The following is a 26,433-nucleotide window of genomic DNA, read 5'->3' as shown; positions in this document are numbered from 1 at the left end:
GGTTGATTTTTGTCCCTCTGCACTTTGCCCCCGCTCCTCTCCCCCTCCCCCCGCCCGCTGGCCCCAGCACTCGCTCTCCTCTCACGGAAAGGTCGCGGCCTGTGGCCCTGCGGGCAGCCGTGCCGAGATGAACCCCAGCGCCCCCAGCTACCCCATGGCCTCGCTCTACGTGGGGGACCTACACCCCGACATGACAGAGGCGATGCTCTACGAGAAGTTCAGCCCGGCCGGGCCCATCCTCTCCATCCGGGTCTGCAGGGACATGATCACCCGCCGCTCCTTGGGCTACGCGTATGTGAACTTCCAGCAGCCGGCAGACGCGGAACGTGCTTTGGACACCATGAATTTTGATGTTATAAAGGGCAAGCCAGTACGCATCATGTGGTCTCAGCGTGATCCATCGCTTCGCAAAAGTGGAGTGGGCAACATATTCATTAAAAATTTGGACAAATCTATTGATAATAAAGCACTGTATGATACATTTTCTGCTTTTGGTAACATCCTTTCATGTAAGGTGGTTTGTGATGAAAATGGTTCCAAGGGCTATGGATTTGTACATTTTGAGACACAGGAAGCAGCTGAAAGAGCTATTGAAAAGATGAATGGGATGCTTCTAAATGATCGCAAAGTATTTGTTGGACGATTTAAGTCTCGTAAAGAACGAGAAGCCGAACTTGGAGCTAGGGCTAAAGAGTTCACCAATGTTTACATCAAGAATTTTGGAGAAGACATGGATGATGAGCGCCTTAAGGATCTCTTTGGCAAGTTTGGACCTGCCTTAAGTGGGAAAGTAATGACTGATGAAAGTGGAAAATCCAAAGGTTTTGGATTTGTGAGCTTCGAAAGGCATGAAGATGCACAGAAAGCTGTGGATGAGATGAATGGAAAGGAGTTCAATGGAAAACAAATTTATGTTGGTAGAGCTCAGAAAAAGGTGGAACGACAGACAGAACTTAAGCGCAAATTTGAACAGATGAAGCAAGATCGGATCACCAGATACCAGGGTGTTAACCTTAATGTGAAAAACCTTGATGATGGTATTGATGATGAGCGTCTTCGGAAAGAGTTTTCTCCATTTGGTACAATCACTAGTGCAAAGGTTATGATGGAGGGTGGTCGCAGCAAAGGGTTTGGTTTTGTATGTTTCTCCTCCCCAGAAGAAGCCACTAAAGCAGTTACCGAAATGAATGGTAGAATTGTGGCCACCAAGCCATTGTATGTAGCTTTAGCTCAGAGCAAAGAAGAGCGCCAGGCTCACCTCACTAACCAGTATATGCAGAGAATGGCAAGTGTAAGAGCTGTGCCGAACCCTGTAATGAACCCCTACCAGCCAGCCCCTCCTTCAGGTTACTTCATGGCAGCTATCCCACAGACTCAGAACCGTGCTGCATACTATCCTCCTAGCCAAATTGCTCAACTAAGACCAAGTCCTCGCTGGACTGCTCAGGGTGCCAGACCTCATCCATTCCAGAATATGCCCGGTGCTATCCGCCCAGCCGCTCCTAGACCACCATTTAGTACTATGCGACCAGCTTCTTCACAGGTTCCACGAGTCATGTCAACACAACGTGTTGCTAATACATCAACACAGACAATGGGTCCACGTCCTGCAGCTGCTGCTGCTGCAGCTACTCCTGCTGTCCGCACTGTTCCACAGTATAAATATGCTGCAGGAGTTCGCAATCCACAACAACATCTTAATGCACAGCCACAAGTTACCATGCAGCAGCCCGCTGTTCATGTACAAGGTCAGGAACCTTTGACTGCTTCCATGTTGGCATCTGCCCCTCCTCAAGAGCAAAAGCAGATGTTGGGAGAACGGCTCTTTCCCCTTATTCAAGCCATGCACCCTACCCTTGCTGGTAAAATCACTGGCATGTTGTTGGAGATTGATAATTCGGAACTTCTTCATATGCTTGAGTCTCCAGAGTCACTCCGTTCTAAAGTTGACGAAGCTGTAGCTGTATTACAAGCCCACCAAGCTAAAGAGGCTGCCCAGAAAGCAGTTAACAGTGCCACTGGTGTTCCAACTGTTTAAAATTGATCAGGGACCACGAAAAGAAACTTGTGCTTCACCGGAGAAAAATATCTAAACATCGAAAAACTTAAATATTGTGGAAAAAAACATTGCAAAATATAAAATAAATAAAAAAAGGAAAGGAAACTTTAAACCTTATGTACCGAGCAAATGCCAGGTCTAGCAAATATGCTAGTCCTAGATTACTTATTGATTTAAAAACAACAAAAAAAACCCACAAAAAAAAGTAAAATATAAAAACAAATTAATGTTTTATAGACCCTGGGATAAAGAATTTTCAGCAAAGTACAAAAATTTAAAGCATTCCTTTCTTTAATTTTGTAATTCTTTACTGTGGAATAGCTCAGAATGTCACTTCTGTTTAAGATAACAGAATTGACAACTGAGCAAGGAAACGTGATTTGGATTATAAAATTCTTGCTTTAATAAAAATTCCTTAAACAGTGAAAAAAAAAGATTAAAGTAATTAAAAGATTATTAGAAATAAAGGGTGCGTGGGTAGTTCAGTGGTTAGAATGCCTGCTTTTCATGCGGAAGAACTGTGCTCCAACCCTGGACCATGCACCCACCCAAAAAAGGATTATTAAAAATAAGAATTGTTACATCACCAGGCAGACCAACACCGACACCCAAGGAAGAGTGCAGGGGAATCCCAGAGACAGCATTTCCAGGGTCCAACTGGACAAGTACTGAGCAAAGCATCTTCCTCTGGATAAGATTCTCTCTCTCTCTCTCCCTCCCATGAGATTCTCCTCCTCCTCCTTCTTCTTCTTCTAACTGCTTGCATACAGTTTTTATGGTACCTTTACAAAATAGTGGCTGAATTCCAATTAGCTTACATGACCCAGCCCAGTTTGGTCCTCTGGGAACTGCCTAGGGACTGAGAGGAGCTTCCTGGCAGCTAGATAACTTTATCAAAATATGTCTCCTTCTGGGAGGATAGCCAGTCCTCCCAGCTGGAGTGTACACTTCAACAACTTATTACCAAAGTAATGCAATGGGCATTTCTTACATTATGCTTTAATTTAACTGTAATTTAAAACTTTTCTTGATTCTATTAGGTATATTGTGAATGAATAAAAAAATTATGTGTAAAAAAGTTCATGAAGAAAGCTTTCTTTTCCTTTATATTCTTTCAGGTATAAGTTAAAAACACCATTTTTCATTATGACCATTTTGAAGTTATGAATCCTTGTTTAACCTAGAAATCACTAAAAGTATAATCAAAACTGCCACTTATATTTTAGTAAATCCACATTGACATTACTGCTATATTTTTAAGAGCAGTTAATTGAAGTAAAATACATTTGCTTATTAATAGGCAATTAATTTCAATTTTCAATTTTTAACTTAATCACCATGAAGAATTTTTTGTGTCAAGGAATACATTAATTAAAGATAGTTATTAATCACTCACCATTTACTTTCTCTGTTTTTTTTTTTCACATGAGCAGGCACTGGGAATTGAACCTGGGTCTCTGGCATTCTGCCACTGAGCCACCATCACACCACCCACCATTTACCTTTAATAAGTGACTAGGTTTATATATACAACATAAATAGGATTCAGTCATTGGTTTATTTGAAAATTGTTATAAGTAGAAGATGAGTGTGCTAGGTTGAAAGTGTTGTGTACCCCCAGAAAAGTCATGTCTTTTAATCCTGATTCAATATTGTAGGATCAAAACCATTTTGATGAGATTATCTCCACAGAGATGTGTTGCGCCCAATTGTGGGTGTGGCCTTTTGGTTAGATGGGGATGTGATTCCGCCCATTCAGGGTGGGTGTCGATTAGTTTAATAGAGTCCTTTAAAAGAGGAAACATTTTTAAAATGCTTGGTTTGCTTGACTATAGCTGCATATGGAGTAAAATGTTCTTTAATTTGATTGAGAAATTATTTCATTAAATTTATAGCAAAATTTGTAACGGACAGAATTTGAAGCTAATGTGAATCTAATCTAATCCAATGGTGGTAATTCTTTATGTTTTTTTTTTTTTTTTTTTACAACATACTTTCCAGGCTTCTATATTCAGTATATGGTAGTTGCATGACAGCATTGAAAGCCCCATAGGAAAACAAGAATTTCCCCAACATAATGAGGTTTGCTGTTATTTATGTAGCATTTAAAACAAGAATTTCCCCAACATAATGAGGTTTACTGTTATCTTATATATATTTAGTCACTTTAATGACTAAATATATATAAGAAGCTATATTGTATCATGCACAATCAAGGACCAACCAACAGGAATATTTAGGGAAACAGTTTATTTCAGGAGAGAAAAAGATATTGTATTCAGCAGTGGTGGATAAGTATGTGAATTTAGATATTTAATAGATAGGAAGACAAATTTAGTAGGTAAGAAGGTAAGTTTAGAAGTCAGGTAAATTGGATGTGATAAATTTTATACACTAAACTGTAAAGGCCAAAAGTGATGAACTACTGATTCTTATTTCAGGGTCACTTAGATCTCTCATTTGGCAAATAGTCCTCCTTGGTCAACAGTTTAAAAACGCTTTTTAGTCATATTTGCCAGGTCCATGGATAACTGTAGGAAAAAAATTATCTGAGGACTGAGGTCAGAGCACCTCATTCAATGACTGCTCAGGACAATTGTTTTGTTTGACAACATGTTTTGAAACAATTACTTTTTGCATGTTTATGCTATAATATAGCTTTTTCTTATTTTGACTTCTCTAATACAGCTAACTTACAAACATTTGATGACAGATATATTTTTTAATACATAACAATTTTGTAAACCTTAATGAGCAGTTAATACACTTGTTTTGATGCTTTATTAAATTGTTCTGCACCAGCAGAATGGCATGGTAGTATAACCCAGAGGCTGCCTATATAATAATAATAATAACAGTAACAATAATAAATATCTATAATAATATGCAACACAAAAATAGTCACCTTCTAATTGGAAATGCATTTTCTGTTTTACTGTCAGTATTTCAAATGGTCAACATTTTTGAATTGGATTTTTTCCCAAACAATATATAGTATAAAAAGTTCTAGTTCTGAATGAATTTTTTAACAGGGATATTATCAGCCTAGAGTAATATGTGTTTTGTGAAGGAAATGATGCCATATATTATCCTAACTGTAAAGTATAGATTGGAATATATCTGAACAAGAGGAAATAGTTATGCTAATTTCTTCTATACTTTTAATAGAAGTATCACGATATTTCTTTTGTTCTAACTTTGTTATGGTGGCATGATGCCATATAATGAAACTAGATTGGGTCCTAGTTAACCACTAACTAAGTGTCATTGTTGGTAAGTCATTTATCTTCTCCAAGTAATATTTTTGTCATTCATAAGATGTACAGGTTTGTGCTTGCCCTGTTTATTTCTTAAGTTGTTATGAAGTGACTGTGAATGTATGAGCTATGTATACAAGTGCTTTGAATGATGAAAATACTATATTTGATGGTATACTTTTTGTAGTTTGGTTTTCTTTACATTTTTTGAATTCATGTTTTAATATTAATGTGTACCTATTATGAAATTATGACATAGATTTCATTGGAAAATGAATTTTGATTTGGTGGGTTTCAGACTCAGTCATAAGTTCAATAATTTTTCCAGACTTATGAGATGTATTTCATTACCCCCTACCCCACAAAAGGTAATATTCATCCACTATTTATAACATGATGCTTAATAACATATGTAATAGGAATAAATCTTCTGCACACTTGTAGTGTAACAGTTTCGTCATGGTATAGCTTAATACCTTAGGTAATACTATAGCATTCTTCTAATGACTTCAAAGAATGTGATCTAAAATGATATTCATGTTGAAAATATTTTATTTGTAATTCTTGGATTTGGCTATATTAAATGTGAAAGTAATGAGTTTTATAGAAAGATATGCCTTTGCACATATTTTCAAGCTCACATATGCTTGCAGGAGTTAATGTTTTCAATATTTACAAGAACAAATCATAAGTGCAATGTATGCTATCAGTTGAACTATACAAAAGCCACCTTTGGGAAAATGTCTTCTCCATATTTCTATCAGCCTTTAATTAACACCAGTGAAAAAATAAAGCATAATTTGTATCTTTGAGAGGAAAAATGCTAATTGAAAACACGTAATAAAAGTGTAATTTAGCAAAACTATTAGTTTTTAGGATTTTACTATTTTAAGTCTATTATTTTAAAAGTTAATTTACTATTAAAAAGGCTGTAAAATTGCACTGGGTGTCAGCACATTGTGTCTTCAAACACATTTTAATTCTCATTTTACTTTGCTTAAATAGTAAAATCTTCATATATTAGGAACTAAAATTAATTGAATCAACTCCAATTGAATGTTTTTATGTTTTTGTATGCATTTTAAAAAGTATGTTCTAAACTTTTCAGAGCTGGTGATGGTGGCTATGTGTCCATTCCTCCTGATGTTAATGCAGTGCAAGGGAAAATAATGCTGATGTTTTATAAAGCCCCTTTATTTTCAGTTTTTAAGATTAAAAGGTTTATGAAGTTGTTACACACTTTAATGCCAACATCTATGATATCTAAACTAGGTTCAACTACTGTTATTTGCCAACCAATACAGAAACTATGATTTGTGTGTTAGCTAATTCATCCAACAGACTCCCAGGATACCTGGACTGATCATGAGTAAATGTGACATTTGCCTAGTTAAAGGTGTAATTTCTACATGATTAGATGCTTTAATTAATTGTGATAATGGAACTCTTATAAACTCCTTATAATCAGAAGTCTGCATACACACATGTGGTTTCAGTGTCCAGTAAAATGCCAAATTCTAGCTGTGGAATACGGGATCATGGAAGCCCACAAGAGGGGAAACTTCCTATCAAGGAAGCCACTTGATAGAAACAGGTAATAGGGAGCTTGGGCATGGTGGCCTGAACTCTGGGAGTGGAGCCTGGTGCTGAACTCCCCTCTGGAAAGTTATTCGCCAATCACATCCTCTTGGCTCCTGAAGCTTGTTGGGGGTGGCCAGTCTTGCCTGGAGTTGGCTGGTCCATGTTCTAGCTCCTGGGAACTCTAAGTCTGGGGCACCATCCCTAAGGTAGGGAGCATCATTCTTAAGGCCAGTTGTCCAGGGACAAATACCTCATCCTCCAGATAAATCTGATATGGACTGCTATAGAATAACCAGCTAACTGGCCCAGAGCTCATTGTATACAAAGATACTTCTGTGCTGGACATTTCTTTTTAATTTAAAAAGTAGATTAACATAGTCATATAGCAATAATAGGAACAGCTTGCCAAGTGCTTACAATATGCCTAGAACTTTGATAGGTTATTTTACATCCATTGCCTTACTTAACTCACATAAGAATTTTGTGAGGTGGGTATTAATTAGCCTTGTTTTATAGATGAGGAAAGAGAAGTTCAGAAATGTCATGATACTTTTGAATTAAGGGCAAGTCTTTCTGGCTTTTCCAAGACCATACTTTTGACCATTGGGCAACATTGTCTTTCTGAAATTATGAGTATTGGTCAAAAGAAAAAGTTCCAGTGTAGCATCTGCTAATTATTGTAGGATACTGGAATGACAGAAAGAGCATGGAATGTTAATAGTCCCTGCTGCCCTTCTAGTCAGATTTTGATCCTAGTGCAAAGACAACTTTATTGTGCCTCATTAAATATCTATCAAATGGAAATGATAGTTCTTGCTTAAAGAATACTGGAAAAATAAAGCTAGGTGAGAGATAGTTTGATTTTAAAAGTATATTTTGAAGAGGCAGTAAAATGAATTTATATTCAGAGGCAAGGCTTAACACAAATACATACATCCCTTACTTTCCTCACTTCTAACTATTTGGGAATGAGATAGTATTTTATTATCTTTTTACATAGAAATGACTGGATAGTAGTAGAAGTAACTACCATATTGTTGCCTGTCTGGAAGGTTGAGTTTTCAAAAATGTGGTTCATTTCTTTGCCTGTAAATTTTGTTTGGGTCTTTTTTCCCTTCAATTTAACTTTGACAATGAGGCTGATTATTTCATTATGAAGAGATAACACAATTTTACTTTGATAAATATAAGGTGCTTTACTAGTTATGTGATTCTTATGAATGATGCATAGTTTTTTTTACAAAAAGGGTTAAGAAGGTTGGGAACATTGAAGAATTCTACCTTTTCTCATTGGAACCAGACTATATCTAATCATTCAAGGTTTCTGAAATGTTATAACATAAATTGCCTACATTTCAGATTTAAGCTATTTAATATTACTTAAAATTTTATACATATATACAGTGCACTTGTACACCACACACATATCAAATTGACCAAGGAGATGTGAATGTGTTTATGTGTGCATATGTATTATATATTTTATATATGTGTAGGTATGTATATATGATCATAATGTGGTACTTTGGCCATCTAGCTTTTAATCCAAAAAAGTTTAAATCTAAGACTGTATGGTAACCTATGGGGTTTTTGTTTGAGCAAAGTTCATAATATAATTAAAAAAGAGGCTCATGGTCTTCCAGAACCCTGTTTCTGTAAGTTATTATTCCTATGCCTACAAGATTGTTGGTGATATCATATCGGTTTTGTATCATTAGTGCATGCTACTTCTTTAATATTTCCACTTTCAAAACCCAACATTTATAGGAAAAGAGGTAGATTGAAAAGAAATCAGTAACTAAAATGTGATTATGTACATTTCTTTTACTATTAGAAGATAAATTTTAAAATAGTCAAATGATAACTTGAAAGGCATATGCAGAAGATTCTGTCTTCATGACAACATATTGCTGTACCAAGTTTTAGATAGGTCTGGATTTCTCAAATAAAAGAATGCAGAAATTCAAGATTTGTTCCATGTAGTCATTATGTAGTAGGATTATCTTTTTTTTGTGAGGTATATAGCACCTTATTAAGTATGATATGGTTACTTAGGTGAGATGGGCCATTAGATTTGTGGAAAGTAGTAGGTGGTTTTGAAAGACTCAAAGCTACTGATATAAAATTTATGAATTAAAAAAAAGTGCTTGTGTTTTCTGCCCCAAATTAGAAATATCATAATTATTTTTGGTTTAAAGTAAATCATAAAGAAATAATACTATATTAATTTTATATTTTGACCACTGTTCTAGTTTGCCAGCTGCCAGAATGCAACACACCAGAGATGGATTGATTTTTAATAAAAGGGGATTTATTTCATTAGTTCTTCAGAGGAAAGGCAGCTAACTTTCATCTGAAGTTCTTTCTTACATGGGAAGGCACAGGGTGATCTCTGCTGACCTTCTCTCCAGACCTCTGGGTTCCAACGACTTTCCACAGGGTGATTTCTTTCTGCATCTCCAAAGGTCTGGGCTAAGCTGCGAGGGCTGAGATGAGGTATGCCAAGCTGCTTGGGCTGTGCTACATTGTGCTCTCTCATTTAAGCCCCAGCCAATTAAGTCAAATGTCATTCATTGCAGCAGGTATGCCTCCTATTGGCTGCAGATATAATCAGTAACAGATGAGGTTCACATACCATTGGCTCATGTTCACAGCAACAGAACTAATCACTTTTACCTGGCCAAGTTGACAACTGAATCTAACTACCACAAACACTTAAATGGATATTGCAATCTTAAAAGTTCCACTAATTATTATACAAGCTTTTGCTACAAATTACAGTTGTATATGAATCAGATAATTGTATTAATGAAAACGAGTATAACAATATTAATTTGAAAGTGTGACATATAAAGGATAATGTTGAATGATTTCAGATGATTTTTGGATATACATTTCTTTAACAGTCCACATATAATATGATATCATTTATGGAGAGAAACAATATTATTTAATTAGGGAAAGAAATGTAATATAAAATATTGGACTGAGAGACCATATGCAGTCATATGGTCACATAAAGAGCTCTATGTCCATGTGCTAGTCTTTCATTCTCTTTACACCTCCATTTTTAATATGCATTTATCTCCCACATCCTTCCTAAGTTCAATATTCATTGGTTCACTTTTGTAAAAAACTATGTAAATGAAATGCTCTGTAAGAAACTATGTAAATGATTATTGTTGCTGTTATAAGGTAAATAGTACTACTGGCATGATAACCAATAAAAAAAGCACAACAATTTTATTGGTCTTCTAAATAAATGGCCTTATTTATGCATTTTTGTTTTACCTTAAAGGAATTTGCAACTCTTAATTTTTAATAGTCTCAATTTACCTTTCACATGTGTTATATCATATATACCTGACCGAGCAGATATTATTTGATATTCAGGTACAGCCAGTAAACCTTACAATAATCAAAAGAAAAAAACACTTAGATAATTTCCCATTTTCTTTCCTGAAATATGGTACAAAATCCAAGTCAATGCCAAATTGACATAGGCTTTCTATTTGCTATCAGTTATAAATGCTGAGATTACCTGAGTGATTGTTTTTTTTAGAAAGCCATAATGTAATCTCAAACTTAATGCTCCAACAACCATGCACTAATTAAAACTGCAATTAGATTTTTGCCCAAACAAAATGGCCTAATAAACATTATCACAAACTGTTTACCCTTCCCCAAAACAATTTATGCTCACTAATACAATTTCCTATTAAAACTGCTGCCAGGTAAATTAAAAACTCTTGAAAGAGTAAGTAAATGGGAAATTAATTCAACAGTTTAATCTATACCTAATAATAGTCGCAAGCTCAGGGAAAAATTGCTACAGCAGGGAGTTAATTAACAGTATATTTCCCATTTGCTAAAAGGAATCCACTCTAATTCCAGTATAATTTACCTCAATGTAATATAAAACCACAAGCTGCTTCTGGTGCTGGATATTATTAGCTTTGTCCTGTGGCCACACTGATGATAAACATCTGCAATATCTTAAAAATAAGAGGCTGTCTGGTAAATGCCCACAATGTTATATAAAATCTCCCAACAGCAACATCTATGAATATTGCCATAAAAGCAGGGTTGCAGTTTAGATTTAAATTGCATTTAATTGCTGTACCTAATTCTAGGAAACAGGAGTGCCATGTGAAAAGTAAGTGTTTCATTAGCTTTGCATAAAGAAGCACAGGAAAGATAAGTGATGACTCCATCCCATTATTTTCATTCATACTACCACTGCCTTAGTAAAGGCCATCTAAATAGAATCTCTGCTCCTTTCCTCTCTCTCACTCCAACCCATCCTCTATGTAGCTACTCACACATATTGCAGAGTCCAGCTCAAGCAACTGCCATGCCTCCAAGGCTACTCTGATGTGGCCTTGCCAGTAGTCAGAGGCCTGCTTCATGAAAAACCTTACCTGGGCCCCAACATCTCCCCCTTTTTTATTCTTTAAGAAGAGTCCTAAGTTTTCTCCTGATGGCCCCTTTGTGGCTGTGCCTGTCTTACATAGTTTTTTCCTTGAGGAATCTTACCCATCTTTGGCTAACCAGCCGTTTTTGGGGACTGTTCTAAATTTTCTCTTGATGACTCCTTTGTGACTGTGCTTGTTTTAGGAATTTTACCTGTCTTTGGCTAGTCATCTTTTTTGGGGCCAAGCAGGGTGATATTTCAATTGCACAATAAGTGCTGTTGCATTCGCATGTTATTTTTGCATATAATGTACCATTTAAATTTTTTGTGTTACACCCACTCCAGCTATTGCAGCTGTAGTAGTGACAGCTATAATTTCCAAGATTACCATTTTATTGCATTTAAACACATATTACATGACTTTGAATAAAACATATGTATTATGTGAAGATTTCCATGGTTAAATTTTGTTCATAGGAAGCCATATTCCAAGACACCTTCTCAAAAGAAGAAAAGTCTGGTTTTTAGAAATAGAAAATTAAAGCAGGTAAATAACTGATAATAAGAACATTGTATTTTTTATGAGGATGAATTAAAAGTAATTGTTCCTGCTAAAATAGCATAAAGATTAATCACACAAGCTTGAATATAACCAGTTTGATTAATTTTAAGTTTAAGAGAGCATGCATTTTTTATGATATCTTCATACAATAGTGGCCAAATTCCAATTAGCTTACATGATTGGGCCCAGTTTGGTCCTCTGGGAACTGGCTAGGGACCAAGAGGAGTTTCCTGGGACCTAAATGTCTTTATCAAAGTAAACCTCCTTCTAGGAAGATACCCAGTCCTCCTAGCTAGAGTGCACATTAAACTATTTCTTACCAAGGTTACACAATAGCAACATCAGTTGCATGCAATGGTAATATAAGGTGAATAAAACAGACTCCACAAATGCATTTTTCCTTTGCATTTGGCCCTTAGAATCTGATCTGCCCACAATGCAAACCATGGTTATTTTGGAATAAATTTAGTTTATACATATATATTTTATATAAATACAGAACAAAGCATTAACATCTATTGGCTAAAAGTAATTTAAGTATTAGTCATGAGCTGGCGGCAATGTTTCTGTTGATTCTGGGCAGTTAGCATTGATCCCTTCATCCGTGTTATCAATGGCTTGGTCTGTTGCTCTGGATTCATGTCTCACACAGTGTTCTGGGACCCAAAATGGTCACTCTGCATCTTCTGGAAAAGCATTAACATAACCTCTTCCCCACATTAAAGCAGGATCAGGTCCTTTCCCTTGATCTGTCTGAAAATCTTTCCAGCATACTAATGCTGGGGGATGTGTGAGTGTTCCCTGGAAATGAGTTTCAGCCCCTGTGAGGGAGTTTGTAAGATTTTAAAAATTTAAAGTATAAAGGGTTTAAGCTAATCTTCATTGAGTGGAGATAAGGTATTCTCTCCCTTGTTGTTTTTCAAGAATTGATTTAAAAGAACAATGAGCTCATTCAATAATGGCTTGTCGTTGCAGATTATGTGGAATTTTTGTGGTATGAGAAATATGAAAACTTGTATAAAACTGTTTAAAATTATGATTTTTGAAAAATCGGCCATTATTAGTTTTGAGTGTTGTTGGTTTTCCCATAATGGGAAATTCAGCTAGGCAATGCAAAATAATATGTTTTGAGCTTTCCCTAGATTGGCAGGTGGCAAAAATGAAAGCAGAGTAAGTATTAATAGTAACATGTACCCATTGCAAATGACCAAATTCTGCAAAATGAGTTACATCCATTTGTCATAATTGGATAGGCTGTAAGCCACAGGGATTAATTCCAAAATGAGGAACTGATTGAAAAGGAATGTAAGAATGACAATTTTTTATAATGGACTATGCTTGGTCTTTAGTCATTTTAAATTTCTTTATTAGTGCTTTAGAATTTTGATGAAATTTAGCAACTTTGTAATTATTCACTCCAATAAAAATGACATTTGCTAACATATGATCAACCATAGCATTCCAAGCAGCAAGGGGCTCCAGTAATTGAGTATGAGAATGAATGTGTCCAATGAAAACTGAAGAAGTTTGGGCATGTAGAAGCTTTTGTAATGTAGTAAATAATGTAAATATTTGAAGTGAAGATGTATGATCTAATGTAGCAATCTCAATAAAAGTGAAAACATGTATTGCGTATTGATTATCACTATATATGTTTAACGATCATGAAGGAAAATAATTTAAAGCTATGCATATAGCATAAAGTTCAGCTTGCTGGGAAGAAGAAACAGACATATTTTGTTTTTGAGAGCCTTTTGCACTGTAAAATCCTGCTGCTGTTTGAGAGCCATCAGTGAATACTATTAATGCACCAGGTATAGGGTGAGTGAATAATTTTTGGAAAAATATAATTATGATGTTGAGAAAATTGGAGTAGTTTATTCGGTGGGTAATGATTATTAATACTGTTAGACTGATCTGCCAGGGATCAGAATTTTCCCAAAGCCAAGATTGCTGTTGAGAATTATAAGGCACAATAATTTTATTAGGCTTTTTGTTATTCAGCTGTGCAAGGTGGTGTTGGCCCTTTGCAATTAAGATAGATACAGTCTCAAAATAAGGTAATAAGGATTTATGCAGAATGTGCTGTAAATAAATCCATTTAAGAGGGCCTTGGATTTGCCATAACACTGCTATAGGTAGATACGGAGTTTTGAGAATAATTAAAAAACAAGGCTGTTGTGGATTCATATAGGTTAATTGTGCTGATTGAATAACCTGATTAATGAGAGAGAGAGAGAGAGAGAGAGAGGCTTTTGCCTCTGGGGTAATCTGTTGAGGAGAATTGGGATTTACGTCACCCTTAAGAATTTTAAATAAAGGATTTACATCTGAAGTAGTTAACTTTAAGGATGGCCAGAGCCAGTTAATATCTCCCAAAAGTTTCTGAAAGTTATTTAATGTAATAAGAGAATTGGTCCTGATTTGTAATCTTTGAGCTTTATTTTTTTTTGCCATTCATTATATAATTTTAAGTATTGATTAGGTGCTATTTTTTAATCTTTTCAAGGTGCTATTAATAAATGAAACTGTTTCAAGTTTTTTTCCAGATGCCCAAGTATAATTAATAATTAATTTGGATCTCTACATGACACCAAGGTATCATCCATATAATGGATAATATAAGAATTTGGAAATTGTTCTCTAATAGGTAAAATACCAGCAGCCACATATTTTTGACATAAAGTTGGACTATTAGTCATGCCCTGAGGCAACATCTGCCAACAATATTTTCTAACAGGAGCTTGAAAATTAAGTTGCAGCACTGAAAAAGCAAATCTTTCAATGTCTATTGGATGCAAGGGAATGATATAAAAGGCATCTTTTAAGTCTATAATTATCAAATGAAAGTCCCAAGGTATCATGGTTGGTGAAGGCAGGCCTGATTGTAAGACTCCATGGGTTGCATAGTTGTATTAATTGCTCTAAGGTCTTGAAGTAATTTCTATTTTCCTGATTTCTTTTTAATAACAAAAATTGGAGAGTTTTAAGGACTGTTAATTTGTATATTCCTTGCTAATAATTGTTCTTTTATTAAGGCATGGGCTACTTGTAATTTTTCCCTTTTTAGCGGTGACTGATCTACCCAAACTGGATTATCTGAAAGCTATGTAATTTTATCAGCAGTCCTTTGAGTAAAGGTTTTGATCAAGGCTGCCTCTAAAAAGGCTGTATTGGAGTAGAGGGAGAGGAAAACACGATGCCAGATCAATCACATTTCTGTGAGACCTGAATGGGATAAAGTTGACCTTGTTGATGTTGTCCTAGACCTTGGGTAGGAATAAATCTTTTTTTTAACATCATAGCTGTGACAGCAATGTTTGGACTAACAAGTAATATGTCCATGTCTCTAAGCACATCTCATCCCCCAAAATTTAAAGGACTATTTTTAAGAATATATGATTGGAACCATCCTTGTTATCCATCTGGGTTTTGCCATTTTGGAAGTTTAGAGCTTTGATTAGGGTTAGTAACAGCTCCAATGCCTTGTAAATCAGCAGCCATTTCTTCTTTGGGCCATAAAGAAGACATCAGCTCCAGTGTCAAAAAGGCCTTTGAAGGGCTTTCCTTCTATAAAGAGTTCTAGTTCTAGTCTTTCTGATTTAATTATTTGTGCCCAAAAAGCTGAATTTGAAGATCCAAAATCATTTGATCATCTTTGTCTTGGAGACAGAATTTTATTTGAGGTTTTGATAAGAGGAATTAAAACAATTTGTGCAAAATGGGTATCAGTTAGCAATTGAACAATTTTGTGATTAGCTTGGGCTATTACTTTAATTCCTCTTATCAAAACCTCAAAACCTGCCACTTTGCTGTACTCATTTATTAGCTCTGGTAGTTTTACTGTGGTTTATTCAGGGTTTTCGACATATAGCATCATATCATCTGCAAACAGTGAGAGTTTTACTTCTTCCCTTTATCATTTTGAAGAAGCTCCTTTCCATTCCTATCCTTTGAAGTGTTTCAACAGGAAAGGATGTTGAATTTTGTCAAATGTCTTTTCTGCATCAATTGAGATGATCATGTGGTTTTTCTGCTTTGATTTGTTGATATGGTATATTACATTAATTAACTTTCTTACGTTGAACCATCCTTGCATACCTGGGATGAATCCTACTTGGTCCTGATCTATAATTCTTTTAATGTGTTACTGGATTTGATTTGCTAAAATTTTGTTGAGGATTTTTGCATCTATATTCATGAGAGAGATTGATTTTTAGTTTTCTTTTTTTTTGTAATATCTTTCCTTGGCTTTGGTATGAGAGTGATGTTGGCTTTGTAGAATTAGTTAGGTAGCTTTTCCTCCTCTTCAGTTTTTTGAAGGATTTGAGCAGGATTGGTACTTATTCTTTCTGTAATGTTTGGTAGAATTCACATGTGAGGTCATCTGGTTCTGGATTTATCTTTTTAAGGAGCTTCTTAATGACTGATTTAATTTCTTTACTTCTGATTGGTTTGCTGAGGTCGTCTATTTCTTCTTGAGTCAAAGTTGGTTGCTCATGCCTTTCTAGAAAGTAGTCCATTTCATCTACATTGTCGTGTTTATTAGCATAAAGTTGTTCATAGTATCCTGTCATTACTTCCTTTATTTCTGTGGAGTCAGTGTTATGTCTCCTCTTCCATTTCTGATCTTATTTATGTGCACCCTCTGTCTTTTTCTTTTTGTCAGTCTTGCTAAGGGTCCATCAATCTTATTGATTTTCTCATGAAACCAGCTTCTGGTTTTGTTGATTTTCTCAATTGTTTTCATATTCTCAATTTCATTTATTTCTGCTCTAATCTACATTATTTCTCTCTTTTTGCTTGCTTTGGGGTTAGTTTGTGGTTCTTTCTCTAGTTCTTCCAAGTGGACAGTTAATTCCTCTGTTTTTGCCCTTTCCTGTTTTTTGATATAGGCATATGGGGCAATAAATTTCCTTCTTAGCACTGCCTTTGTTGCATCCCATAAGTTTTGATATGTTGTGTTCTCATCTTCATTTGCCTTGAGATATTTACTGATTTCTCTTGTAATTTCTTCCTTGACCCACTGGTTGTTTAAGAGTGTGTTGTTGAGTCTCCATGTATTTGTGAATTTTCTGGCACTCTGCCTATTATTGATTTCCAACTTCATTCCTTTATGATCTGAGAAAGTGTTTTGTACAATTTTAAACTTTTTAAATTATTGAGATTTGCTTTGTGACCCAGCATATGGCCTATTCTTGAGAATGATCCTTGAGCACTTGAGAAAAAGGTGTGTCCTGCTGTTGTGGGGTGTAATGTTCTATAAACGTTTGTTAAGTCTAGCTCATTTATTGTATTTTTCAAATTCTCTGTTTCTTTATTGATCCTCTGTCTAGATGTTCTGTCCATTGATGAGAGGGTGGAATTGAAGTCCCCAACTTTTATGGTAGATGTATCTATTTCTCTTTTCAGTGTTTTCAGTGTTTGCCTTATGCATTTTGGAGAATTATGGCTCAGGGCATAAATATTTATGATTGTTACATCTTCTTGTTGAATTGTTCCTTTTATTAATACATAGTATCCTTCTTTGTCTCTTTTAACTGTTTTCTATTTGAAGTCTAATATGTTGGATATTAATATAGCTACTCCTGCTCTTTTCTGGTTGTTATTTGCATGAAATATCTTTTCCCAACCTTTCACTTTTGATCTATGTTCATCCTTGTGTCTAAGATGTGTTTCCTGTGGACAGCATATAGATGGGTCCTTTTTTTAATCCATTCTGTCAGTCTCTGTCTTTTGATTGAGGAGTTTAATCCTTTAACATTTAGTGTTATTACTGTATGGATAGTACTTTCTTCTACCATTTTGCCTTTTGGATTTTATATGTCATATCTAATTATTCTTCTTTTTATCTTTACTCATAGTCTTCCTTTCTACACTCTTCTCCACACCTCTCTCTTCCGTCTTTTCATATCTGCTTCAAGTGCTCCCTTTAGTATTTCTTGCAGAGCTGGTCTCTTAATCACAAGTTCTTTCAGTGATATTTTTCTTAAAATGTTTTAATTTCACCCTCATTTTTGAAGGACAACTTTGCTGGACATAGAATTCTTGGTTGGCAGTTTTTCTCTTAGTCATTTAAATATATCATCCCACTGTCTTCTCGCCCCCATGGTTTCTGCTGAGAAATCTATGCATAGTCTTATTGGGCTTCCCTTGTATGTGATGGATTGCTTGTCTCTTGATGCTTTCAAGATTCTCTCTTTCTCTTTGACCACTGACATTCTGATTCGTAAGTGTCTTGGAGTACATCTTTTTGGATCTGTTCTCTTTGGGGTACACTGCACTTCTTGGACCTGTAATTTAAAGTCTTTCATAAGAGTTGGGACATTTTCAGTGACAATTTCCTCCATTAGTTTTTCTCCTCCTTTCCCCTTATTTTCTCCTTCTGGCACACCCACAACACGTATATGCATGTGCTTCATATTGTCATTCAATTCCCTTAGTCCCTACTCATATTTTTCCATTTTTTCCCTATATTTTCTTTTGCTTGTCAGATTTCAGATGTTCCACCCTCCAGTTCACTAATCCTATCTTCTGCCTCTTGAAATCTACCATTGTAGGTTTCCATTGTTTTTTATTATCTCTTCTACTGTGCCTTTCATTCCCATGAGTTCTGTGATTTGTTTTTTCAGACTTTTGATTTCTTCTTTTTGTTCATTCCTTGCCTTCTTTATATCCTCCCTCAATTCATTGATTTGATTTTTGATGAAGTTTTCCACATCTGTTTGTACATTCTGAATTAATTGTTTCAAGTCCTGTATCTCTTTTGAGTTGTTGTTTTGTTCCTTTGACTGGGCCATATCTTCAAGTTTCCTAGTGTGATTTGTTATTTTTTACTGGTGTCTAGCCATTTAATTACCTTAATTAGTTTATTCTGGAGATTGTTTTCACTTCTCTTACCTAGGGTTTTCTTGCTGGATGAATTTGTTGTCTGTCTTTCTTTGACATTCAGTTCAGCTTTTTCTGGACCACAAGCTTAGGTTTTGTTTAACAGAGGAGAATTTTTCAGTTCTTGTTTTTTTGTTTCTTGCCCTGCCTGTATGATGCCTTTTCCCCCACACCCTTAGGAGGGTCTACTTAGGTATTATAGACCCTAGCCTTATTTTCCCAGACTGAACTGGCTTCCTGTCAGGAGGAAAGAGTCACCTGCATCAGTTTTCCTTGAGGGTTAGAACCAGTAGTTTGGAAGACTTTCCTGTGAAGTCTCTGAACTCTATTTTTCTTATCCTTCCCAGTATGTGGTGCTTGTCTGCCTACAGGTCCCACCAACATAAGATGATGGGGTACCTTTAACTTTGGCAGACTCTCCCTACTGGGGTCATGGTGGAGATAGAGGAGAGGTTGTATACTGGTTTTAATGGCTTCAAATTACCAAGCCCTGGGGTCTGAATTCCTCGAGGGATGGATTCCACCTAAATTAGGCCTCACCCCTCCCCTGGAGAAGGCACTGGCTGCAGAGAAGCTCTCCAAGTAACCTGTTTCTGTCTATCCCTGGGGCAGTTGCAGCCTGAGAAGCCCTGCCACTGTATCCAAAGGGAGCCAAGCCTCCATAGAAACACAGCCACAAAAAGCTCTGTTTTCTTTTATTTATTTTTTTGGTTAGCCCTTCCCCCTTAGTGCTGGGACAAAAATCAGCGACCTCTACTTTGAGCAGGTTCACCTGAGCTGGGGGCCTATTTTTAGTAGTCAGAATTTGTGAATTAATTTCACACTTGAAGCTTAGGTATGCTCAGCCCCTGCTGCTGGTCAAGTCCCTTTCCTTTCCCCTCTGGGAAGCAACCTGTGGGAGATGGTTGCCGGCCACTGTGGCTTGGGTAATTCATGGTTCTGGGGTGGTTTGCAGCTGGTCCTGACTGGGGTATGCTGTGTGTCCAATCACTGATGTGGCCCCAGAAGCTGTCTGTACTGTTCCTGGTTATTTAGTAGATGTTCTGGAGGATGAACTAAATCCCACACCTTGCTTAGCCACCATCTTGGCTCTCCTTTAAAGTTTTAAATGGAATAGGTTCATATTTTTGAACCTGACCCTAGATATGAGAATGAGGCCCTTCAAATATAAGAAACATTTGAAAATCAATTGCATTTTCTCCTTTTTCCTATGTGTAAAGTGCATTCTAAAGAAGTGAATTCTTTCTTCAGAGGATAAAAAGTGGGAAATATAGGGGCACTTATACACAAGTGCCATGATAGTCATTCAAAAAAAGTAGTATCTTTTTCTCTGGGTTGCCATGGCCTCATATGAGATGGGCCCACATTTGGGGAAGCAGTACCATAACATACATTAGGTGGTGTCTCCTTCATAGAAAGTGTGGTTAAATCAAGATGAGTCATTAAAGACTGACCAGAAAATGCCAGGGGAAGAAAAGGAAATGTCAGAGGAAGGGTATCATCTATTCCTGGCTTATCATTCTTCCCCTTTTTATCATTTGTTGTGGAATTAGGGGGGTCAATAATGGCCACAGTGGATAAAGATTTCTGTACTGACTGTGCCATTTTGACACTTTTATGATTTGGAGAAAGCAGATTATGAATTAACATTCATAAAGTACAAGTACATATAGGAGTATGTTTAGGACCAAGATTGTCATATCTGCTTTTTATTTGTTTTCCTACTTTTTCCCAAGTTTGAGGATTAACTGTACCTTCTTCTGGAAAGCATGGGCAGCAATCCTGTACATGACTAAGAAAAGTTTCTGAGACTGAGAAAATTTAATTCCCCTGGTAGGCAGTATAGATGTTATCATTTGAATACAGAGTTTCCTTTTTGCTGAATTTGAATCCCCATGTTTTACACCTGGCTTAAAATACCTTCAATTTGTTCCTTACCTTTTTGTAGCTCTTAGTAGCTCTTTGTAGTATTTGTAGTGGACATCCTTTGAGCATCTCCTCACTTTATGCTTTGAGTTCCCCTATCAGGTCCCTGTTCGGGTGCCAATTGCCAAGTCCAGCTCAAGCAACTGTTCAAACAGGGTTAGAAGGGGCAGTGGGAGATTGAGAAAACACTCAACACAGAGTTTAAAAGAAAGCAGGGGCTAGGTGATTCATAACCTGACTGACCATAATGGTAATGACCATGAGAAGCCAGCACAAGTTTATTTTATACTGTTAACAGCAGAAATCTAGATAAGGCAGCACAGTACATGAGAAGGTGCTTGACATAATGAATAGGAATACAGAATTTTCTTGAGAACAGAGTGAACATTAATTAGCTTGCTTGAAACTTCAGAGGCAGAACTTTCTCACAGTAAGGCCAGATTAAATAGGCATAGCCCAGGCCAGAGCTCATCCCACTGGAGAGCAAGGGGCCATGCCTCTAAGGTTACTCTGATGTGGCCTTGCCAGTAATCAGAGGCCTGCTTCATGAAAAACCTGACCTGGGCCCCAACAACAGATCTCATCATGTAACTCCGTCTTTGGGTATAAGACTTCATTTACTACCTTCTGTCCACCGGATGAAGTTCAAACTCTCTAGCATGACATAAAATCCTTCCATGTTCTAACCCTAATTTACCTTTAAAGACTTATTTATCAACTTGAAATTTAAATTTCTTTTGCCTTCAAAACTCTTTACTCATTGATAAACTCAGGGAATGGAAATCCTTTTCCTTGCTTACTTACCACCTCTTCTGCAAAATTTTCATTGATGCACCCCCTGAAAATTTAGTCAGTTCTTTTTCTGTTTTATTATAACATTTTACATTCCTCTATCATTCCGCTTACTGCACTGACTTTTATTTCTGTTAACACATCTGTCTCTACCTACTAAACCAGGAGTTCTCAAAGCTTTGTGGTCTTGGGCCTAGCAGCATAAGCTTCACCTGGAAACTTGCTTAAAATTCTCAGGCATCATCCCTCCTGAATCAGAATCTTCCTGGATATGGCCCAGAAATCTTTTTTTTAACAAGTTGTTCAGGTGATTCTGATACATGATAATGTTTAAGAAATACTTTAGACATTGAGATTCTGGAGCACAGGCAACAGCTTACTCATTTTTATGATTTCTTTACATGGCCATATATAGTACGTAGTGGGTAATCAAAAATATTTTGAATTATAAGTTATGGGAAGATGGTCTAAAAGGTACATATAAGTGGAAAATCTAAGAAACTGTGGAAATGCAAGCAACTTCTAAACTGCCCTTTTATCGAAATAAATTGCAAACTGTTGTTCTGTAGATTATTTATTCCATAAATAGTGAAACAAAGGTAATAAATTATAAATATGTCAATTATTTCTGTGCAACAAAAGATAAATTCCATAGAAGCATGTGTGTATGATTTTAATATTCTCAGAAGGTTAATTTAGAAGGTTAATTTAGTTTCTTTTCTCTTTGGGGCCAATGTTTTGGTTGAAGAAGACTTTTAGACTGTCTTATGCAGTCAAGATAGGCTAATTCTTTTAAATGTCAAAATTAATACTTTCTTTTTTGATATACTCATAACTTTCTGCTAACACCAGGTATGCTGTATCTTCCTGGTATTTTACCTGTGTGTGCTAAGCTTCTATAGAATTGATATTTATTGAGTATATTAATGTAGGTAAGTATTGCATAGATAAATTGGACCAGTAAATTAATATACTTTATCAAACTACAATTAAGTCACTTAGAAGTACATTATAGTACATGAATCACAACTATAAAAGTAATTAATGTATGTTATTATCCCATTATATTAGATGTTAACAAAGGTTAAGTATATTTATTTCCCCTATTGCTTATAGTACCTGTTTATAGCATGAATTTACTTGAGGAGGTGCCTTCTGTACTTTCAATGGATTTGTTAGGAATTAAATGTCTTTTTGGAGGAGCTCTATTAGATTGAAAAACTGAACAAACTCAGGGATGTCATAATGCAACCTTTTTATTATTACTTCTAGAGAACATATGTACTTTTCAGGGTCATAAAATGAGCTTTGTAGGACTAAAAAGCACTAGCTATTTTGTAGGAATATCATACATCATACTGCTCATGTAGATGCAGGTGAAAACATATATTTTTGGACTGTGAGATAGTGTGAATGCCTATACTATGTACTGACATTTATTGTGGCTTTTAATGGGCATGTTTTAAAAATAGACAACTCTGTATATAAAAATGTACATTATCACCATCATAATGTCATAATAAAACCCTTTTGTGTTTTTACATTCATTTACTTATTTCATTCTCACAAATGTTCTGTAAGTTAGTCAAAATAGATATTCATATTTTATAGTTGCAGAAACCAAGTCCAAGAAAACTGAAATGACTTCCTTTGAGTAATAACCATAGATAGTGACAAAGATAGAATTAATACCAGGGTTGCCTGAATTCTAGTCAAGTGCTTTATTACACTGCTCCCACATTTGGATGGATAAAATTCCATTCACCAAATACAGAGTGCCTGGTATTCTGCTTGGGTTTAATTCAAATGTGATGCATTAGAGTTGTCATGTAGTTTTGGTAACAAACCAAAGCAGATTGATAATGAAAGTAAATTTAGTAATTGAAAGCACATGAAAAATGACTCTTGTTTGAATGCTCAGTGCAACTTGAGTGTTTTCTTAATCAAAAGCTGACGGTACAACTAAGTCACAATTGCCAGGTCAAGGGCACACAATACATTTAAATGTGGAAGATACCAGAGTCTGAAACTCCATTGGCCTAATAACAAGGAAAATGTAGGCAGTACCTTTTTTAATGCAATTTTATTGAGATTATATTCACATATGATATAATCATTCAAAGCGTATAGTCAATGGTTCACAGTATCATCATATAGTTGTGGTTTCATCACCACAATCAATTTTGAACATTTTCATTACTCCAAAAATATATAATAAAAATAAAAATAAAAATGAAAAAGAACACCCAAAATATCTGATAATCTTTATCCCCTATTATTTTCTTTTTGTCCTTATTTTTTTACTCATCTGTTCATATACTGGACAACATGAGTGTCAGCCATAAGATTTTCACAACACATGGTCACACTGTAAAAACTATATAGTTATACAATCACCTTCAAGAATCAAGGCTACTGGAATGCAGTTCAACAGTTTCAAATATTTTCTTCTAGCTATTCTAATACACTAAAAACTAAAAATGGGCATCTATATAATGAATAAGAATAACCTCCAGAATGACCTTTCAGGTCTATTTGAGATCGCTCAGCCACTGAAACTTTATTTTGTTTCATTTCTCTTCTCCCTTTTGGTCAAGAAGTCTTTCTCAATCCAACAATGCCAAGTCCAGGCTTGTCCCTGGGAGTCATGTCACATGGTTCCAGGGAGATTTACACCCTTAGGAGTCATGTCCATGTAACGGAGAGGGCAGTTAGTTTACCTGCCAAATTGACTTCAAGAGAGAGGCCAAATATGAGGCACAGAAAAAGTTCTCTGGGGGTGACTTTTAGGGACAATTATAAGAAGGCTTAACTTCTCTTTTGCAGGAATAAGTTTCATAAAAGCAAGCCCCAAGATCAAGGGCTCAATTACCTTTAATGAAGGATGTCTGAAGCCTAGTCTAATGTGGTATTTAGCAGAGGTTCCAGAGCCCATGGCTGGAGATGTGGGTCACAGTGCTGTGGTGAGAGTGGAAGCAGGGTTCTTTCAGCATAGCACAGACATTGAAGCCTGGAGTCAATCTACCTCAACCTGAAGCATACTGAAGCAGTGTTGTACTGGGTTTTAAAAAATGGCCCATCTGGCTGGTATTAAGCCAGTACATATTATTTATTCATGCAAATGTCTGATGATATTTTTCTCAATTTTTAAATATTCTATGTGTGGTTAACACATTGAAAATATTTTCACGTTTTCTCTCAATTTGTTTACAAAGTTTTTTGGTGATTCAAGATCATTAATACCATTTCAATAACAACACATACATATTTTTCTTGAGGGATGGGTAGTATTTGAGTAAGTCATAAGTAAAAAGTGCACAAGTCTTGTTTGGAAAGAGAACACAATAAAAACAGATGGTGGTTTCAGCAAGACATACATACTGAAGAGTGGATAGTGAAAATGACTGAATTCACTTTGGAGAGCAGTGGGAGTTTTTTGGAAAGATAGGCTGGGGCTGATTGTAATGAGCATCCTTTTCCAAATTGGAGGTTGAACTTAACTCATCAATCAATGGGAAGCCAATGAAGCTCCTTTGAACAGAGTATGTTGGAGCAGGAATTATAAGCAGGTCTATCTGTCAGCTGTAGTCAGTTGTACTAGAACTGAGGGGAAGGTGTGAGCAGTGTCTGGAGAATGGGTTTTAATTAGAGATTGCAGTAATACCAGTCTGAGGAGAAGAAGCCTGAGTTAGAATATCAGTGAGCAGGAATAGAAGAAAGAAAAGTGTGTTCCTCATCTGTATGTGTGTAGTATGTGCTGACTCTCTCTCTTATTTATAAGATATTTGCTAGTTCTTGTGTGCCTTTTTAAAATTCTCTACATATCTCTCATAGAGATTGACAAGTACATGTTTTGCTTATTGCAGGTGCTGGATAAATATGGTTAACTGGCTGGTTGCATTGAATGTCTGTGGTGTTTAAGGTAGACGAGGTTGTAAAGGCATTTCAGTTTATAACTTTGAGGTGGATTTTGTGGTTGAGTTTTCTAAAAATCTCATTCACTATTAAAACATCCTGTGGTTGGTTTTAGGTAACATATGAATCAAGGGGCAGGAAGGTTAGAGTGGAGAGTTACATTAAATGTTTGAGTTATTTGTTCTCAAAAAAGTAATATTAAGCCTTCTTAGCTTTTTGATAGTTTATATGGATGAAAATGTGATGTATAAACTGTCAAGTTTTTCATGGGGCTCATATTTTGATGCTTAGATTATGATTGAAAACTGCTGTGCAGAGCTACACTTTAGATGCTTTGGTTAATACTTAACAAATGCAACTGTTTCTTGATGATTTTGACATTAACAAAGGTTGGTTTATAGACAGGCAAGTCAGTAGATAAATAAAATGTTACAAATCTAAAGTGAAAGGAATGGATTTGGGAATAACTCAGTCAAGTCTGTCTTCATCACTTCCAATGTCATCCTTCTGCATCTTTTCTCTGATGTGGCACTACCTTTCTTCTATTTTCAGTTCAGAAGCTCTTCTACATGTGGACAGGATAAAAAGCTCATAATGCTTTACATTGATTAATTAAATGTTTTTAAGTGCAATGTGACAGAGAAAATCTATCCCACAGTCTTTGGATGCATTTCCATCAAATAGTGTGTAAGTTGATCATTCAGAGCTTGAAATGCAAACTCTTCCTGATTGATATTCACCAGATACCACTTTCCAAAACAGATTAAGTTGGTTTATGATGAAAATATGCTAAGGCATGTAACTTTCATCTACACTGAACTCCACAACTGTCCTAAGGAACTCTGTAACTGCTTATTTAATGTTGTGCAGATCTAATAGGTTTTGAAATTAGGGAAATATCCATGACTTGTGACAAAATTACTTTCACCATGATTAAACAAATTTTCAATCATCTGCACTACCAAAAATGCAATCAAACCAAAATAAAATAAAAAATCATTATTCTTGAAAAGATGAAGTGATCAAATATCAACCCAGA

General features: G+C 35.8%; 1 protein-coding gene and 1 pseudogene across 5 annotated transcripts in view; both read left to right on the top strand.

The window, feature by feature from the left end:
* DACH2 (dachshund family transcription factor 2) overlaps positions 1-26,433 on the top strand; it is a 782,542-nt gene that overhangs the window by 410,211 nt on the left and 345,898 nt on the right. The window lies entirely within an intron of this gene.
* On the top strand, positions 113-2,088 carry LOC143670440 (polyadenylate-binding protein 1 pseudogene; annotated as a pseudogene).

Source organism: Tamandua tetradactyla, chromosome X (genome assembly GCF_023851605.1).
Source record: "Tamandua tetradactyla isolate mTamTet1 chromosome X, mTamTet1.pri, whole genome shotgun sequence".
Taxonomy (NCBI): domain Eukaryota; kingdom Metazoa; phylum Chordata; class Mammalia; order Pilosa; family Myrmecophagidae; genus Tamandua; species Tamandua tetradactyla.
This window is presented reverse-complemented; position numbering and strand designations above follow the sequence as displayed.